The sequence below is a fragment of the Sinohyriopsis cumingii genome, chromosome 11 (genome assembly GCF_028554795.1).
Source record: "Sinohyriopsis cumingii isolate HCF-2022 chromosome 11, ASM2855479v2, whole genome shotgun sequence".
In the NCBI taxonomy this organism is placed as follows: Eukaryota; Metazoa; Mollusca; class Bivalvia; order Unionida; family Unionidae; genus Sinohyriopsis; species Sinohyriopsis cumingii.
The window spans coordinates 51,370,942-51,391,450 of record NC_142971.1 but is presented as its reverse complement, the minus strand read 5'-3'; the positions used below and the strand labels follow the sequence as shown (position 1 = coordinate 51,391,450).

The 20,509-nt window shown below is 35.5% G+C and overlaps 1 protein-coding gene across 2 annotated transcripts in view; it reads right to left on the bottom strand.

The window, feature by feature from the left end:
* LOC149788443 (chaoptin-like) overlaps positions 1-17,761 on the bottom strand; it is a 36,365-nt gene extending 18,604 nt beyond the window's left edge. The window contains exons 1-3 of one of the 2 annotated variants that reach the window (XR_016424144.1): positions 17,676-17,761; positions 13,101-13,204; positions 8,300-8,614 (exon numbers count right to left, since the gene is read on the bottom strand). The gene's annotated coding sequence lies outside the window, so the exon portion shown is untranslated. Of the gene's footprint in view, positions 1-8,299; positions 8,615-13,100; positions 13,205-17,675 lie in introns of those variants that run through there. The other variant, XM_089974428.1, reaches the window with a different exon arrangement.
* Positions 17,762-20,509: the final 2,748 nt, after the last annotated feature.

The following is a 20,509-nucleotide window of genomic DNA, read 5'->3' as shown; positions in this document are numbered from 1 at the left end:
GTGAAATGTATAGTACAATTTAGGATAATATTCTAGGAATTCATACATATAAGGTATTTTTTAATTCTTTAACTTTGTCTCTTGTTATATTTTATTTAAATAAATTTATATTTTAGAAACGTGAATCCTTATTTGGTTTTACTTGGTCTTGTTATTTAAGTCTAAGCCCGCAGACGTAACACTCCAACGGAAACTGAGTTTTGTTACTATTCTTTTCAGAACATTGATCTGTTGTTGATCGTGCATCAATGCTGCGTTCGGTTCAGTTAAAGCAAAAAAATATCTTTGCTACAAGGTGATACCGCACAAATTTGTAAAATGATTTTACGAGTATAAATAGTTCCAGAAAAGGACAGAAAGGAAATCATTACTCAAATGCTTGCTACCATGAAACGCGTTTTAAGGAACACACACACACACACACACACACACACACACACACACACATCATTTGTGACTAGTTCTCATCTTCGGTTCAGGCGTTCGATTAGAAGCAAGTGTTGTACGAGTAACACGGTTGGTTATGCGACTGCAAGCAAATTGAATTTGTCATTTGGGGAAACGACTTTAGAATACAGCAAAACCAATAAGTAACAATAGACAAAATTTAAACAAAGTCATGACTAAAATGCTTAAATCTTTGACCATAGTTTTCGCGACAACTACTTAGTACCTGACATGTAGAAGACTTTGTTAGATTTAAATGTCCGAGTAGTATAATTTACCACGCATCATTTGACACAGTTCTAACAGTTTCAATGTCCGAGTAGTATAATTTACCACGCATCATTTGACACAGTTCTAACAGTTTCCATGTCCGAGTAGTATAATTTACCACGCATCATTTGACACAGTTCTAACAGTTTCCATGTCCGAGTAGTATAATTTACCACGCATCATTTGACACAGTTCTAACAGTTTCCATGTCCGAGTAGTATAATTTACCACGCATCATTTGACAGTTCTAACAGTTTCAATGTCCGAGTAGTATAATTTACCACGCATCATTTGACACAGTTCTAACAGTTTCAATGTCCGAGTACTATAATTTACGACGCATCATTTGATACAGTTCTAACAGTTTCAATGTCCGAGTACTATAATTTACCACGCATCATTTGACACAGTTCTAACAGTTTCAATGTCCGAGTACTATAATTTACGACGCATCATTTGGCACAGTTCTAACAGTTTCAATGTCCGACTACTATAATTTACCACGCATCATTTGATACAGTTCTAACAGTTTCAATGTCCGAGTACTATAATTTACCACGCATCATTTGACACAGTTCTAACAGTTTCCATGTCCGAGTAGTATAATTTACCACGCATCATTTGACAGTTCTAACAGTTTCAATGTCCGAGTACTATAATTTACGACGCATCATTTGATACAGTTCTAACAGTTTCAATGTCCGAGTACTATAATTAACCACGCATCATTTGATACAGTTCTAACAGTTTCAGTGTCCGAGTACTATAATTAACCACGCATCATTTGACACAGTTCTAACATCTTCAGTGTCCGAGTAGTATAATTAACCACGCATCATTTGGCACAGTTCTAACAGTTTCAATGTCCGAGTAGTATAATTTACCACGCATCATTTGATACAGTTCTAACAGTTTCAGTGTCCGAGTAGTATAATTTACCACGCATCATTTGACACAGTTCTAACAGTTTCAGTGTCCGAGTAGTATAATTTACCACGCATCATTTGACACAATTCTAACAGTTTCAAAAAGATGCTGTTGCAAAAATTAGACTAAAAGATAGGACCACCGTTTACTTCAGTTTCGAGGAGCTGCTGAAACTTTTAATCCATTTCATTCTGTCAGTGTTTAACAAGGACTATTTAACTGTAACTAACTTAATTTCATTTCAATATTTTTTTTCGTTTTCCTAACGTCTTTTAAAATATCTGCAGCATGTTATTTGAAAATAGATTTTAGTTTATGTTTCATTGTACATCCTTTTGTAGAGTTAATTGTGTACAATGTTGGCATGACGAGAATTAAAACAATTGCAACTTTCTCCAAATTTGCATAGATGATGAATGTTGCTGTTTGGAACGTCTACATTAAGACCATTTCAGTGCCTGCAAATCAGCTATTTGAGCCCTTAACAGAACCAGACTGTCAAAATGTTCGAATGATGATCTTGAAATATGGTTCAAAGCAATCTAAAAGTGTACAAATAATGATTACCGCCGCTGTAAAATACGTGTTCATTTAAAGATTTATGAAAAGAAAAGTGTACTGCTAATTATTTTCTTTATGGTTCTGTTTAAATTTTGTCAGTTAATAAGTCTAAGTTTTATTAATTGAATGCCGTAAAACAAGCATGCGATTTTGTTTTCTCTTGTTCTTATTTGCCAAGAGCAAAGCTGATCACATCTGTCTCCCCCATTCTCAACAGCGTTACCACGGCTAAATTAAAAATTACATACCAGTGGTATATGATTCTATTTCTTTCGATTTTCCAAAAAGACCGTGTTGCTATGAAGGTCATTTACCATCCTAGAAGTTCTACCACGTCCTCAAATATTCAATATATTGTCATTATTTGATTCCATTTGTTTTATAGAAGTTATCATGTCAAGTACTTTTCATCTTTTGCAACTGTGATAATAAAGCAAAAATGGTGTAACAGCTTTAAGAAAAGAGTTGTTTGTTGGGCGATTATAAAAGGTACAAAATTTAGTTGTTGTTGATGGGTTTAGCGCCATTTTTCAGCACACGATAGGCAATGCATGGCGGCCAGTATTAATGGTGGAGGAAGAACCCAGAAAATCCCCGGGAAGAACCACCGACCCACGAGAAGCTACTGGCAAACTTTCTCACATACCCACAAAGGCCGAATCCTAGACTCGAACCCACGCAGACAGAGGTGAGATGGCAGTGATCCGTAACGGACAGCGCTTTAGACCACTCATCCACTCGGGGCCCCACAAAATTTAGTCATCAATTAATAAATCTGACACTTTATTTACATACATTACTCAACAAATACCATCCTGTTTTGTTTGCAAATAAATGATAAATAACTTAAATTTTGTGGCCTTATACATTATAATGTACAATTCTGCTAACATGTTTTCTACGACGATGCTGTCAGGCTGAATGCAAAAATGGCAATAGTATCTGTCGTAAGAACTGTCTAGAGTCCTGTTTGAACCAATCTTGCAATTACTGCATTTATTGTGACGGACTTGACGTTGGTATCTGTTGCCTTCATCGCGCGAACGGTTTAGTAATTTATTTCTTTGTGAAATGATGCCAACAAGTCAGACTTGTCACGTAATGTTTAGAGTACGTAAATATGGCTGGCTCTGTTAGTAAAGTTTTGTAGTGACTCAATAAATGTTTATTTATTGAAGACAAAATGGAGCCAAGTCTATATCATGGTTGTAATTAACACGGTTAACCCAAACATTTACCCATTGATATAGAACCAGTATTATTTTCTTGTTTATTTTTCTTTTTACCTATGTGTGCTTAATATATTGCTTTATATGTTTGATTTCTTTGTTTCTCTAAGTCTGCGTCACAATTTAAAAGTATTTTTTCATATGAAGCATATGTGGATTTCTTCCTTTTTCACCATGGTATTCTTCTGGCACTTTAATGTCCATCTTAACAAACTCTTTATGAACTCTTTAAATGATATTTTAATTTGCTAGTGCTACAAATGTCAGATTTATACAATTTAATACGAATATAGTGTTATTAAATAGTTTTAGCGACAATAAATTGGTACGTTAAAATTCCCAAGTAGATTATTCGGCAAGTATATTGCTTTTTCGGCTTTTATACCGTTTGCTTCAGCGATTTAAGAAATCATCCAGGTTTGCTCAAATGAACTCTAAGATTTTTGCATTGATATATAGCTACTAATTTTATAATGCTAAGTTCGAGATTCTGCAAATGGCAGCAAATACATTAAGTACCGATCATAGGCTGAAAATCTTGCTGATGAAATGCATGAAGAACGGTATCTTTTACATATAAAAGAAAAACAAGTCTCGAATAACTGATTCTTCTGACACGTGCAATTGTAATTTAGTCTATGCATTCAAAAATATATCTAAGATAATTGTAATTTAGTCCGTGTCCACGTTTGCTAAGCCCCAGCTATAGAGTCATGGATAAGCTATCATCTACCTGTCTTGGGAATATTATCGTGACCTTGTGTTTGATCTTTAAACATTGCCGCGGGGTTAGTGTTGAACTCTTACGCAATGTTACCATGATCAACCAGAGACCGGAAACTTGAGTTGGCGAAGGCGACCGGTCCCATCACTTAACAAAGGCTTGCCGTTATCACACGTATATATTAAAGGTTAGTTCAAGGATAAAAAAGAAGTCCACGGGGTGAACGAGGCCTTTTCGTCTTCGTCCCTACATTGACAGACACCGAGAGGGACACTGGCCGATCGACTGGATCGGTCCACAGCAATATCCTATCAAAAATTGAGATAGAGGGCGTGATTAGAATTCAGACCCAAATGATACCTTGCGAAGTCGTAAGATTAATTCAGTAGATTCTAAGGAAAGACAGAGCTTCGAAAAGATCAGTACGTTATTTGCTCAATTTGTGCAGAATATTACGGCATCATGCTTGTAATTATTTGTAGTATGTTCAATTAATTAATGTGATCGTTTAGTATGTATAATTTCCTTTGTAGTGTTTTATTTACATGCGCATTTGAGAAATGGGCTTGAGTCTTACGTAGAAAATTATTAGATGCGAAGTTTTTCAGGGGACAGAGAACTTCCGGTCCCATTGGGTCCCAAGTCTTCAAGAGTTGGAGACGGAATTGAGACTGCTACAGTCGAAGTCGACAAGAGTGTAGTCGTGTGGGAGAAAGTGGAGGAGGAGGAGAAGGAATTTGGAGATAGGTCGGGGAGGAAGAGGAAAAGGAATTGGGAAAAATGGGAGAGAGATAAAAGATACAACAGATGATTGGAAATACAAGGACAGGTGGAAATCAATCTCTAATCAAGTGATGCAAAAGGCTTATTAAAGGGTCGAGCGGAAGGAGTGTAATTGGAAATTTGAGTCATTTGATTATGAATTGTTATTAATTTGTTATCCACTGAATTTCAACCATTTTTTGTATATTTATCCAACTAACCGTCGACATTACTGACTTGGAGTTCGGAGCTTTACATCTATCTTTCGCTAAATTTAACTTTCAACAAACTAGAGTCTGGGTGGGACTTCTATAATAGTTTAAATAAAATATTGGGAGCACTGCACCCCAAACCATATACTTTGTCACAGTCTATACATTCAAATTTATCTCTAAGACAATTTTAATTTATTATATACATTCAAAATTGTCACTAAGATAAAGGCAAAACCGTTGTATCAAGGTTGTATCTATAAATTTTCAACCTGGTGTAGTCCTTTCATACATGGAAATAAACTCGAAACATTACCATACGCGCTTGTTCCCGTACCTATTAAATATAACATTCGGAAACGTCCCTTTTACTTCACTATTTTGTCTTTTTTCATATAATTCTTAACGATGTGTGAGACAAAAATTAGACCTGTTTTTTAGCAATCCTGTTTAACTGAGATTCTTTCTTCGAGACTTGTCGACATGCTGTGATCTAAACCATAATTGGGATTCTTTCAGTCGAGATTTGTCGATATTCTGTGATCTAAACCATACTTGGGATTCTTTCAGTCGAGATTTGTCGACTTGCTGTGATCTAAACCATAACTGGGATTCTTTCGTCGAGATTTGTCGTCATGCTGTGATCTAAACCATAACTGGGATTTTTTCGTCGAGATTTGTCGACATGCTGTGATCTAAACCATAACTGGAATTCTTTCATCGAGATTTGTTGATCTAAAAACGTAACTGGGATTCTTTCAATTAAGATTTGTTGCCATGACGTCAGCATTCTATACATAAGTCACCTATTCATAAATCAGTCAGCCAAAACAATCATTTTGATGACGCTGTGTAATCTAAGTAGATACCAGAGTATTTATTTATTAAAATACTGGACGTAAGTGTATCGAATCTTCTGACCGTCAACAAATTAGTATCGATGACTAAAGGCAGAAATGACCTTACATCATGATACACATCAGTTGTTATATCAAGAGCAAAAACGTATGAAACTTTCATGATGGAGTTGCAGTAAGACGTAACAAATCAACAACGTGCTCACCAGGATATAACCAGGCAGTAGTGTTATGCGTTGAATGTTTTGAATCAAAGGCACATTTACTTTAATTGGAGATATAATCCGTGACAAAACTAGTACGTGAGATTTATAAGTTATACGAGTTCACTCGACACAGGCACGGACACTGGATTTTGACAAAGAGCGACCTACTAAGTTATTAACAACATTCAACAGCTGCTACGAGAACAGAGCAAGGATCATAAAAAATTGTATGTGATTTTTAAGTTGAAAAATAGCATTGATCAAATGATTGAAAGGCTAAACAATGTCACGAAAAAAAAAACAACAATATCCCTGTATATGAGAAAACGCTTCAAGAATGCATGGGAGTACTGCAGAAAATATAGGCAACGTGGACTTCACTAAAATGATCCCGAAACCAACAAATAGGCAGAATAAGCTGTTTCAAGCACTCAGCCAACCGAAGGTCTGCAGAACGAATGCTGAAGTTACATGCTTACCGACCACCACACGAATGAATTAAAATAAATTGGTTAAAGATTCGAAAACAAAATCAAATCAAGACTCAAAACCTGACAATTGTGCAAAAAAAGAGAAGAAGAAAAAAATAAAATAAAAGAAATCAAAATTAGATACAGGCGTTAAAAACCCAAATTTGAAGACATTTACTGTTTTGTTGGAAATAAAAGAGATGACTATATACTCAGGGCCCACAAAGGGGGGGGGGCAACTGGGGATATATCCCGTGGGCCGTAAAGAAGCGTGGGCCGAACAACACTTTTTAATTTTATAAAAGAAAATTTTTGTTTGAACAAGGACTAGGAGAGTCCCGGGTGTTTCTTACCCCAGGGCCCGTGATCGCTCTTTACGTCCCTGTATATACTAGAAAGAACATTTGGGGATATATGTGACCTCACGTCAAAAATTATGATCACAGCAAAGTACTTTGCAAAAAAAAATATAAAAAAATACAAACTTCCCGGAACAGGTAAATAAACAAATTTAAAGAAGCTGAACGAAACAAAAGTACTTAACCGAAGGCAAATGTGTAATGAAATTAATAGTTAACAGTTGCCCGATAGAGATATGCATATAAGTTACGAAAGACAAAATTCTTGCTTTGCACCAAACGGATACATTACTCGACCAGATCCCATCACGTGACCGTGAATGGAACACTGTATGACAGGTTCACGCGAATATAACTGTCTGGCATTTCTCGATGTGAATTGACAACACTCTGTAATACGGATCTAGTCTACCTAATGGTCAGATTCCAACAGTTACCTATTCAAATACGCATTCACAACAATCATCGCCAGGTACATATTTCTTTTTGGAGAGTGTGTATATTTTAACTTAAAGCTCAAAAGTTGTTTTAATGGAGGTATAGGGAACAAAACCAATAAAGCTGACAATTTTTTATCATGCTAGTAAACAACGGTTACCGATCATTTATTAAAAGCAAGGCTGGGACAATCTACACCTAAGTTAATGTTCGTTCGTCCCTTTTAGCTATTGTAGAATCTGATAACTTTGAGTGGCCTGCTGGAACATATGAAAAGTATTCAAAGACTCCGGGGACAAAACCGACATAACAAAAATCGCTATTAAAATGAAAATTGATGTTTGCAATCCATATAAAAATTTGAAAGTAATGCTTCATGTGTACAATTCCAAATCGCCTTGTTTATGTTTTTTTATTCGTGAATCTAACCCTTCTAACATGTAAGAAAGCTTGCCAGTAGCTTCTCGTGGGTCGGTGGTTCTTTCTGGGGTTTTCCTGGGTTCTTCCTCCACCATTAATACTGGCCGCCATGTATAGCCTATCGTGTGCTGAAAAATGGCATTAAACCCGACAACAACAACAACCAACATGGAATGTCACAGGAATTATGTCATCAGTTGTGGCTTTAAACGAATTACATTAAAAGTACGAACACAACATCCTGCCCTATCACAATGCGTTCATGGACAGCATTAGTACAGCACGCGATGCGATTAGACCATTGACATAAATTCGCGAAAAACGTGGATGGTCATACTCAAGGTATATAAGTAGAAGGGGCTATTTGCCTATTTTGTACAAGAGATCATTATTAAAGAGTGTAATAACGGCAGGCAATATGAAAGCAATCTATATTTATTGTGTCCCTGTTCATTTCTGCAAACAATCAATTATTTATATATTTGTCGAGTCAAATAAGTTTCTGTCGCTGAATATAAGCTTTCCTGGGTCCTTTTCATAATTTATTTCCAGCAAAAAACCTCGATATTATATGTTTGAAGAAGACGTACTTCGGTCGCTGCATAATAAATACACCACCTCGGACAAATCTGAAGTGTGAACAATTTCAGATCACTTCGCAACAATAAGGTAAGGTCTGTTAGGTGTCAGCCAGAAAAGGCCACAAAAGGATCGCCCGGAAGCCAACATTGCCTGGTTGGAGAAAAGATGATTGATGTTATTATCTCTTATTACTATCATGACCTTCACAAAGTATTAATATCCCTAGTTAGATGCAGCATCGTGACTCAGATAATGTTTCCTTTGCGAACGATATTTCGGTGTAGATGCTACAGGCAAAATTAAATTGTCATCAAAAACACTTTATGAATATTCTTGTTCAAGGAAAACATCAAAAATTGCAAGAAGCCTGAGGGCTATATATTGATTCCGAACAAAAAATCAAATAGTATCTAACATAAAATATATATCTATTATAAATGTACTGAAAGAGACCACAGGGCAGGACAATGATTAGCGCCCGAAGAGAATAAAAGGGATGTTTTTGCTAAAACTGATAATGATGTTTGTGCGAAAGTTGAATATATGGAAGTGATATTCTGATTAAATCACTGTAAATACTTTGTAACGTAACTATTAATATGAAATTACGCTCTCCTATTTAAAGAAATGCCCTATCATCCGGATTCAGAAAAGTTTAAGTAAATCCAGTCTTTCACAAGTACAGACTCAACTCACTTCTCCAATTCGTGTACTGTTTGTAAATAAATGAGTCACTCATATTTACAGATATCAAATATACCCAACCTACCTTTAACGTAGAGCCACAGGGGAGCTAAGCTTTCTACTGTATGCTAAATATGCTGCCCTCATTAAAATCATCATCATCATTTTCTTCTTCTTCTTTTTCTTCTTCGTCTTCTTCTTCTTCTTTTTATTATTATTATTATTATTATTATTATTATTATTAGTAGTAGTAGTAGTAGTAGTAGTAGTAGTAGCAGTATTTAAAACCATATGTCTTACAGAAAAATCATATCTGCCTTCCCACTGTATTCAATTTACAAGGAACTATCTATCACAATAACGAATTAATTACGATTTCATCTGCAGTCCTTTTGCATTTTAAAAAGGAAGTCATTGGTTGTGGTATGATAGAATGAGCCTTTTTAAAAACTGTTTCATTTTTAAGTTCTGGCAAATATAACTCGTTCTATAATCATCACACGAAGAATTATAAAGCGTTGTCGTGGTAAATATGGTCAGACCTAAGTGGTTTTCTGCAAAACACGGAATGAGACAAGGTGCGCTAATATCATCATTGTTGTTCCTTGTAATACAATGATGCTTTATTGTACAAGCTTACTGGGTCAGATTTTGGTTGTAGAACTTTGTTCATTCTTTCATTGCCGACTATCTTACAAGTTTAATTCTAACTTCATAAAAGCTGCAAACGTTGCTTGATAAAGTACAAAGATACTTAATCTTGACTCCGCAATGTATTAAAGTCTTCAGCAATTATATTGGGAATCAAAGCAAACCAAGAAAAAGAAAACCCTTATCTCTATTACGTGATAATGAATCAATGCGTGGACAATTACAGGTTGTACATTTACTTATTCACGATCTGTCTTGAATGAGAGTAGATAAAAACTATATCAAGGCAAGTAAACACAGATTCATCCTCTCTAACATGTGTGTTACACCAGTAAGACAATCTCAGGTCTTCACAAGAAGATAGTAATTTCTGTCTTCTGTTGGACAGTGCGTTCTGCAATAACTTATCAAATAATGACATCAATGAGATCAATCAGTTTCAACATTTCAGAAGGGAAAAAATACAAGTCTGACATGTGTGAAAGTAAAGTAGTTATATACAAATTATCGACAAATTTCGAAATAAGAGGATTAACATTTCTTTCAAAATTAATCAATTTACCAACATAATCAGTATTTCGGTAAATCACTCAACACAGATTCTTTGTGCATCGAAGTCAGCCGTCAACTATGCGCAAAATGTCGATTTTTGCCAGACTTTCTGAATATTGTAACTAAATACAACTTGAATGCCCCTGTAATCAATTATTTCACTGCTAATCACGTTTTGAATAAACAGCTGTGGAAACTACTCAGCATGGTAAACCAGCATTTATATATCAGCCACAATTATTTGCACATAAAAAACAAATTGATTTGACTGGACCTAATGACGATTGCTTACAGATGTTACTCAATATACAGTGAATGTGATTATTTGATTGCTGATGTTTCGTGACATATTGCTTGATCATGCCATTCCATATATATATTTTTTAATTTCTAAGGTATATACGAACAGACTTTATTTCATTTTCCACATACTACCAAAATTGTAATATTTCTAAAAAATATATTATCTCGGTGAAGCTGCCATAAATAAGATGTACCCAGTAATACTTTTAACTTAGACTTAACTTTTTAGATAATAAGAACAATGTGTTATGTAGTTCGTATTTCGGCGTTTCAGCCTTGTACTGCTATACATGCAGTATGCAGCTAGGAATTCCTCTTTGTTTACAGTTTGGAGTACACGTTTATGCTTGGGTTTTAATAAGAAATGAAAATAAACCAAGGAATTACATTGGTAGTTGTACTCTAGATTCATATTATTATTTTTTGGAGGAAAATATGAGCTGCATAACATTAGGCGATCCACCACTCATTTCCTAACGTGAAATCATCTACATCACTGTGATCATATTGATACGGTAATTCGTTTATGTGCAACATCCTTAACCATGCCGTTTGATCTATCGTCCATGCGTCGGGGAGTATCCCTCTGTCTAGTATCAAATAAAAAATGTAGACGTATAACTAATCAGGTACCTTTTAAATATTCATTGCAAGTATTTTCAATCCACGGCTATCTTAGATATTAAATTTAGCAATGCTTTGTGAATTTCATTTTCAGTAACTATGCCATCTGGATATTGATAAATGACGAAACATCGACAGTCTCGATGTCTTCAGTATTCAGATCGCAAGCTTAACCTTTGAGACCCAAACATTACGAGCTGTCCAGAGCGTCTTGAGCATTTGCTATTCATTTGTCTTCTTTTATATTGTATCGAATATTTGAATATACAATAAAAGCGTGTTGTGTTGTTTTCTTATACTGATTAAATTCATGTTTCAGACTGATAAAGTTTTCTTCATTATTACGCTGAGAAAATATATATTTTTTCTGCCAAGTTGTAAATTCCACAGGCCATTTTACATTTAAATCAAAATAATCAAAATCAAAATTTGCTAATGCTCCTTTCGAAATAATTGCAAGAAGAATTGTTTTCTTTTCCAGTGGCAGTAGTTTGCACCTTGACCCAATATGATATTCAAATCAAATTTGGAATTCATTAGATCTTGGCATTTTGGAAAGGGTCCATTTTTGACGAGTTGAGTGGTTTGTTAACGTGTTTCGAGTTTATGTCTTGTTAAGCCAAACTAAACAGACTATGTATAATGTTTATTATGTTTATCATGGGCCTAAACGTTCGAGAATGGGATAATTGTTTTAACATTTCACATGCTTTCTCTTCCATCTTGAAATGTTGTTCTAAATCAAAAACAGACAAATTTGTTTTCAATTGACCTTTACCTGAAACACGATCATAGCCCCTCCACCTAAACAACTATTTTGATTGCATTCTGTGTAAATAACAGAGCGAATACAAAGGGAAGAGTGAAATAAAAATTGAAGTCTACCATACTCCCCAATTTTCAAACGAAAACTCGAAACATTTCATTCCATTGTCTAGTATTAATATCCTATCTAAAATAGTAAAACAAGGAGAACTTTGGGTTATTGACGATGCAAATAATTGTTTTAAGGATGAGAATGTTTGTGAGTTTTTTCAAAAGCATAAATTTGACAATAATTGATTACCTCAGTCCAAATATTCTATTTACCAGTAATTTTGTACTGGTTAAAGAGAGCGTTTACCGTAATATCTAAAACCAGACTCCATTAGAAGCACAAGCAAGTTCCTATCAAACATTTTTGCTTGTTACGTTTTCCTTTCACTTTGTTTTAAAATTTTAAGTAGTGCACTAGATTAATTTATTGTAACTCTCATTAAAAATGTAAATGTATACATGTAAATGAAAGAATGATCCATAAACCAATGAATGGATGAAGGAATAAATGATTAAACAAACGAATAATTTAATAAACCCGCTAAATGATGAAAATAATAAATGTATACATTAGAAAAATAGGAAAAGAGGAAGAAAAAAGAAGAAAAAACCCACACAAAAAACATGTCGTACTTAATACTATAATCGTTAGACCCAACATAGGTCAGTTTTTAAACCCCTCAAAAAAAAACATAAGAAAAGACAAATGTATAAAAAAATATACATTTTAAACAAATTATTTAAGAAGTTATGAAGTTTTCGTAATAAGTTAAAAGGTGAGAGTTCATCTTTGAGTCAAACTGAAATAAGGCTCCAAATGGTCAGTTTTGTTTACTTTTTGTTATTCAAAAGAGACCTATAAATGTCAAAGCAGTATAAAAGCACATACATTTTAATTCACGAAACTTAGTTCAGTCTATTACGATATAGGGTGAGAGATATTTTCAAACCATTTTGATATTTGTGTATGATTGTTTAAAGTGGATGGATAAAAAAGACCACTTACCCTATTAATGAACCATGTCTTGTATTACAGCAACTTCAATGTGATTTGCGCTCGCCAGCGTTTGCGGTTGTTTTCCTCATCAAGCATAGCATTGCACGGCAGGACTGTTCAAGTAACATTTAGACAGCTAATAGTTATCAACGAAAGGTAAATATGTAATGCATGTAAACCATTCTGAAGATTGAAGTAAGCTTTGTCCATGTCAGTGCCAAAACGTGTTGTGCTTCGCTTCAGAATTTACAATTTCGGCGTTTCTATGAGTAGTGGGCGTTGATAGAGTCAAACTGCTGGAACCAGTTATTCATTTTGTTTATTTGTCACGTCTAATATGCTCGAACAGTGGCGTAGCAAAGCAAGTCTGTTTCCCTGCCCCCCCCCCCCTTTACGGCGAAGCATCCTCACAATGAAAAAAGTGATTCATGGGGATTTTTTGTTGTTGAATAGGGGGCACATTTACTAGGGTTTGATAGGCGGTTGCGAAGCCGCTGGAACAATGATTTTTATGGATCGGTTTTACCAAGTGAACAACCATTTGATACAATCCTATTGTTCCAGTTATTAGTATGATGATGTTGGCAGAATAATGCCAACACTTTATAGGTACCAACTGTATGTATGTATGTATGTATGTATGTATGTATGTATGTATGCATGCATGTGTGTGTGTGTGTGTGTGTGTGTGTTGTTTACTTCATCTCACTGACTCGATCAATCTCCCTACGCTCTACTTCACACGTACTTGACGATCAATGTTCCGAACAGTCAAGATTACTACACAAATGTGAAATTGCAGAAAGAAAACTCACAGTATAACAGCTACGTTATAATAATATGGAGATAGGGATTTTAGGATGGATAAAGCGACCAAACAAACTGATATGACAGATACGTCACTTCTGCGGACTTATGTCAGTGAATTAAACAAATTGATAAGACAGATACGTAACTTTTGCGGACTTATGTCAGTGAATTAAACAAATTGATATGACAGATACGTAACTTCTGCGGACTTATGTCAGTGAATTAAACAAATTGATATGACAGATACGTAACTTTTGCGGACTTATGTCAGTGAATTAAACAACGTAACTTTTGCGGACTTATGTCAGTGAATTAAACAAATTGATATGACAGATACGTAACTTTTGCGGACTTATGTCAGTGAATTAAACAACGTAACTTTTGCGGACTTATGTAAGTGAATTAAACAAATTGATATGACAGACACGTAATTTCTGCGGACTTATGTCAGTGAATTAAATAAATTGAAATGACAGACACGTAACTTTTGCGGACTTATGTCAGTGAATTAAATAAAGAAATGAAAATCACAATAACTAGATTACCAAAGAATCCACTCGAAGCATGGAAGGAAAATGAATCAGATAAAATTTCATCACCTATCGTTTCTACCAAACGGTCAATCATCAATTTATTATCGATTAATTTATCACTCAATGTCTTCTAAAACTGGTGATATATCTCAATGAATCTCATGTCCAAATTAGCGCGTAATCGATATGATCTTTTCTCGACCAAATCGATTAATCTGAACAGCATATTCACTTACTCAGGTTCGTGATCTCGCTATGAGTGAGTTTAACAATTGTTAAAATACAATTATTTACCTCAGGACGAGGATACCCATTATATTTCTGTTACTATGACCGCTGAACGTTCACACTCGTTTTCATGCGTTGTTCATACGATGAGGACGAAGTTTGTAAGTTAGTTCCTATCAAGCGTGTAAGTACCAAAGATCTTTCAGTTTTTATGCTCTCGTGGCGGTCTATCAGGGTTACACTGATATTGTAGAATGGAGCAAACACTGATTCATGCCAAAGAAAACAAAGTATTACAACAGGCGTTGCTTTATTTTCACAAATGAGTTATGGCCATTGTCTGAACCTAATAGGATAACGTAGATCGTTCGCATATAAACAATATTTCTGTCTTTGCAACTTGGAACTCGTTAGGGTTTTGTTTCAACGCATGTCATTTAAGCCGCTAACTAATTGGAATGTAGCAATTTATTAAAGAAAGAGCAATGATCATATTAAATAAACAACCTAAATGGTGCATGTAAAGCTACACACCTAACATAATAAATCAGCATGCAAAATATGGATGCTAGCAGATGTTTATACTGTTTTCATTTGACTCCAGTGTATAATATATTTCTTCTCAATAAGCAGACGAAACCACGGTCCAAAATATGGCATTTCCAACGTAACTGAATAGTAAAGAAAGGACAAGAGGGAGAACTTTTGGTTGGAGTTTACTTATTTGATGTTGTTGTGTTGGGTGCATTAAAATCTGTCGAATATAAACTGGTAATATCGTCGGTAATGCTTTTTATATCTGCTCAATAGTTTTTGACTGTTGACCCAGCGCTTTGGAATAGTGATGGACAACAAGATGGTTAGACATGGTGATAACGATGTTACACAGTGTTAAGTGTGTAGAGTACAGTCACAAAGTCACCTGTATAAGAAGGAATCATTTTAAAGACCACATCAAATAAACTGCCATCTCACAGTCACCTCTGTATTACAGCCAGTCCCATAGACAGATTTCTTGTAATAAGTTTTCCTGTACAGATTAGTTACAGATTTCATGGCTTTTAAAAATAAATAAAAAGAACAACAAAACAATTACAATCTATAACCAGCTCAAATCAGTAATCATTTGTCAGGTTGACATTGCTTATCACTGGGTATGCTATCTTTGGAGACGTTCTGGTTGCTCGCGACTTTAAGTGCTGGTAATTTGGTGTCATTTTGGAACATTTCTCGTAAAGTTCAGTTAAAATGAATTTAATTTTTAAAGAAACTGGTCATGTCCAATTTAATAAATATTATGAGGTGGATGTGGGTGTTGACGGTAAGGTACAGTTGTATTTTTGCCTTGATACCCACCGTAATGGGTACGGACTGATAAATAATACAGCTAGGGTTTGTCATTATTTATTTATGATTATCATCATTCTATTCAGCACCTTTGTCTGACTACTAGATATGCAGACCAGTAGGTTGCGCTTTTTAACAAATCGAACTGCGAAAATGGCTATAGTGTCACCATAATAATAGCACTTAGTTCAAGATCAGTGATTTTGTCGGCTAGACCAAAGTGAAGTTCTTCCTCTTTTTGTTGGCAAAAGGTAGTTTCTGAGCATTTCAAATTTGAAAACTTAAGTAAGTAAATGTTTTGTGTCTTTGCTAATCTTGACTGAAGTTGTTTGTTCAAGTTACACTCGAAAATGAATTTGCATTCTAAAATTGACGTTACTTCCTAAAATGGCTTGCTGAATATAGGCCACACGTTCAGTAAACCATTATGATTCACGGTGCGAAGCATTAGGGTGTCAGATTTAATAGGTGTATGTACCGAACATCGCGATGTTTTTGAGAGCGTGGTCACATAGGACAGTCACTTTATAGACAACTCTAATGAATATCAGCAAAATATCCAGACTTATATTTTTTTCTCATCAAATACATTTATTAAGCTTACTAGCATCTATTTTTCCTTGGGCTAGATTCTTCTTAGCTATATTTGTTTGTTTATAATGCCTTAGCGTATGTGAGCGACACCAACTATACAATTAAAAGAAAGAAAGAAAGAAAGAAAGAAAGAGAGAAAGAAAGAAAGAGAGAAAGAAAAAGAAATAAAGAAAGAAAGAAAGAAAGAAGGAAAGAAGAAAAGAAAGAAAGAAAGAAAGAAAGAAAAAAGGGTGGTGAAAATTGGAGAACGTCCTTTGTAAGGGGCATTGATATTCATCCCGAAAAGATTGGGTGGCCATTAGGGGAAAACCCCGAGTATATAGTAACACACCGCACGAACCATAACGTTATTTTTGAGAACATCATCTTTCTAGCCAATACCGCGTAGCAATCGCTAAACCGAAGTTTAATTTGCTGCACAACCAAATATTTTAAAAAATATTTTCATAGTTATTCACATAACTTCAGTGGTTGGGAGAAGTATGGCATGATATATTATTTATTCTGACTTCCTTTTAGCAAATTGTCTTATTCTTTTCGAGTAGGCAACAGGGTACGATTATATTAATCAAACGTTCGTCAGGCGGTTTTCATTTTCCACTTAGCCATTGAAATCGGCTTGCGAAGGACTAATATATCCCCACTATTTCCAGAAGAAGAAAAAAAAACCCCTCTGTTACCCCCAAAAGTATTTCCCCCAAACTGTTGTAATAACTTAATCAATCTTAAATATTTTTTGCATTGAGTAATATAATGCCTGTGGTTGTATCATACAATTTTTTTATAGCACATCAGATATGAAAAGTTAAGCAAGTTTAAGGCAATTTACATTATCATTTTAGGACAACACAGAGTATCGTTTTAAAGTCATTCAGTGTATTTTTTTATATAAAGATTTTCTCTTTATCGTGAAAACTGAAGAGGAAGTTAGTTTATATATAATTGTTATGGAATATATATATATATATATATATATATATATATATATATATATATATATATATATATATATATATATATATATATATATAGAGAGAGAGAGAGAGAGAGAGAGAGAGAGAGAATTACTTACCGTGAAATTAACCATTACAGAAAATTTAAATGCGAAGTCTGGTGATAGTTGACACCATGCATCACTATTTTTACATTCGCCAATAACACTGGACAACAAATTTTTACAAAAGTCATGTTACTGAAATAAAATTAGTCAATTCTTATCAATTTTTATGTGCTGAACACGAATATGACAGTCAAATTGCAAAATTGGCTCTAGTTTTTTTGTAATCTGCAAGAAATTAATGTTTACATAACGAAATGCATTCCAATAGTAAAAGGTCAACTGTAATAGCCTACCTATAAAAAATCAAGTCATTGACTACATCTTAGATTTCTTCGCCTGTCTCTTGTACAGCTGTTCGGGAGCATCTCTGAGGAGTGTCCAGCAGTAGTCAGCCAGCATTGTAGTGGACCATTTTCCCTGGTATCTTTGTTCCATTGTTGCGATATCTTGATGAAAACGTTCGCCGTGTTCATCACTAACAATACCACAGTTGCTAGGAAAGAAATCCAAATGGGAATGAAGGAAGTGAATCTTTAGAGACATATTGCAGCCAAGTTTCTTATACTTCATCAACATGTCTTCTACTAGTTCCTTATAGTTTTCTGCCCTAACATTTCCGAGGAAGTTTGTAGAAACTAGGCGAAAAGCATTCCATGCTTGTTTCGCGTCACCTTCCAGCAAGTTGTTGAACCGGTCATCTTTGAAAAGCTCTCGAATCTGAGGACCCACAAAAACTCCCTCTTTAATCTTTGCTTCGCTGAGTCGAGGGAATTTTTCATGCAGGTATCGGAATGCTGGCAAAGTCCGGTCAATGGCTTTCACGAAGTTCTTCATCAAACCTAGTTTGATGTGAAGGGGTGGTAGCAAGATTTTCTGAGCCTCAACCAGAGCTGGGTGTTGGATATTCTTCTCTCCAATGGCTACATTCTGCCTGTGAGTCCATTCCTTCCTCATGTAGTGCATTTCCCTTGCTCGGCTATCCCACTCGCATAAGAAACACATGTATTTTGTATATCCTTGCTGCAGTCCCATTAAAAGGGCAACTACCTTCAAATCACCACAGAGGTGCCAGCTGTACTTGTTATACTCAATGGAATTCAGTAGCTGCCTTAAGTTATCGTATGTCTCTTTCATGTGGACAGCATACGCTACTGGAATAGATGGAAGAATGTTTCCCCATTGTGCAAAAGCACAGCCTTGAGACTCAGTTTCGAAGAGTCCACAAATAGTCTCCATTCTTGTGGGTCATGAGTGATTTTTAAAGCATTCATGAGGCCATCAATATCGGAACAGAATATCAGATTACTTTCCTTTCTGAAGAAAGGCTCCAATTGCTGGTGGCGCTTTCGATATGCAGTAATTGTGACATCTTCTTCTAGAAGATTCCATTGTTGGAGTCTTGATCCTAGCAATTCTGCCTTGTTCTTTGATAAGTCCAAATCACGAATCAGGTCATTTAGTTCTTCCTGTGTTATTCTGTGTGGGGTTGATGATGCACCACAGTGAAAATCTGGATCACTGCATGCTGATGGACCAGGAGAAGAACAGGTCGACTCACCTTTGTCTTCGTCAGATGAATCAAGAGAATATTCTGCTGGAGGTTCTGGAATAGGAAGTCCCTCACCATGTGGAACTGGTCTCAATGCAGACGGAATGTTTGGGTAGACTATTCTCGACTTCTTTCACTTCGTTATTCCGCCGGAAAGAGGAGGAACCAAGCAGAAGTAACAGTCATTTAGGTGGTTGCTTGGCTCTCTCCACACCATTGGGACTGCAAACGGCATTGATGACCTTTTGCAATTCAACCACTGTGAAAGCTGTGTTGTACATGTAGCACAGCATATATGCGGAGCCCAAGGCTTGTCTTGGTCACCAACCTTGCATCCGAAGTAAAGATGATATGCCTTCTTCACTTGAGAATTGATACTTTTCTTCTGGTTGGCAAATGTCACTTCCCCACAAATATAGCAAAAATTGTCCGCGGTATTAACACACTTTCGAGGCATTACTGTTCTTTATTGTACGTAAATGGATAAAATAATAAGTTTTATGTAACAGTAGCTTGAACTGTCTCGCACAACGTCTAAAATATTTTAAATGCTGAACCTATCTGATTGGGCTTTATATAGTACACTGCTTACGTCAGCTTCAGCAGCCGCCTGGCATTAGTATAATAGGCCTACACATGTATAGTACACTGCTGACGTCAACTTACTTCAGCAGCCGCATGGCATTAGTATTGCATTGCATCAGAAAATGATGCAATCAACTGTGGATGATGTGAGCATGATGGTATTATGCAATGTTACATCATTATTCCGGATGTTGCTGCAGTCCTACTGGAGAAATTTACACAGTGAAACATAGAAAATGAGGTATATGAATATCTTCAAAACGAGAGCCAATACAAATTTTTCACGGTTATATTCGTGTTCGGCACACCAAAATACTACAGATTAGGGCCTTTTCAAGTCAGTAATGATTTCACTGTTGACCAGTGTAATCGAAGGTAATGCGTGTTATCGCCTGATGTCGCTTTTGGAAAGAAAGGCGTATAGTGTATTCATGTACGTGCACTGACGACAGTTACGCACTGTTATAGAAGAGTATCCTACTCTGCTCTTTTATTGAAAATTAATGACCCGAGTGTGGTAGGAAGTCTTTTAAATAAAATAAATAATAAAATTACGAAAAGGGATCAGGGGCTCATCAAATATTGTGTTGTAATTCTGTTTTGGTTATGTCATCATCGCTAGCCAATGGTTGTTGATCCATTAAGTTGGCTCATCAGACGGGACTAGGTATTCTAGCGCCAAGTGAAGAGGCTCATGAAAGGAAACTATATG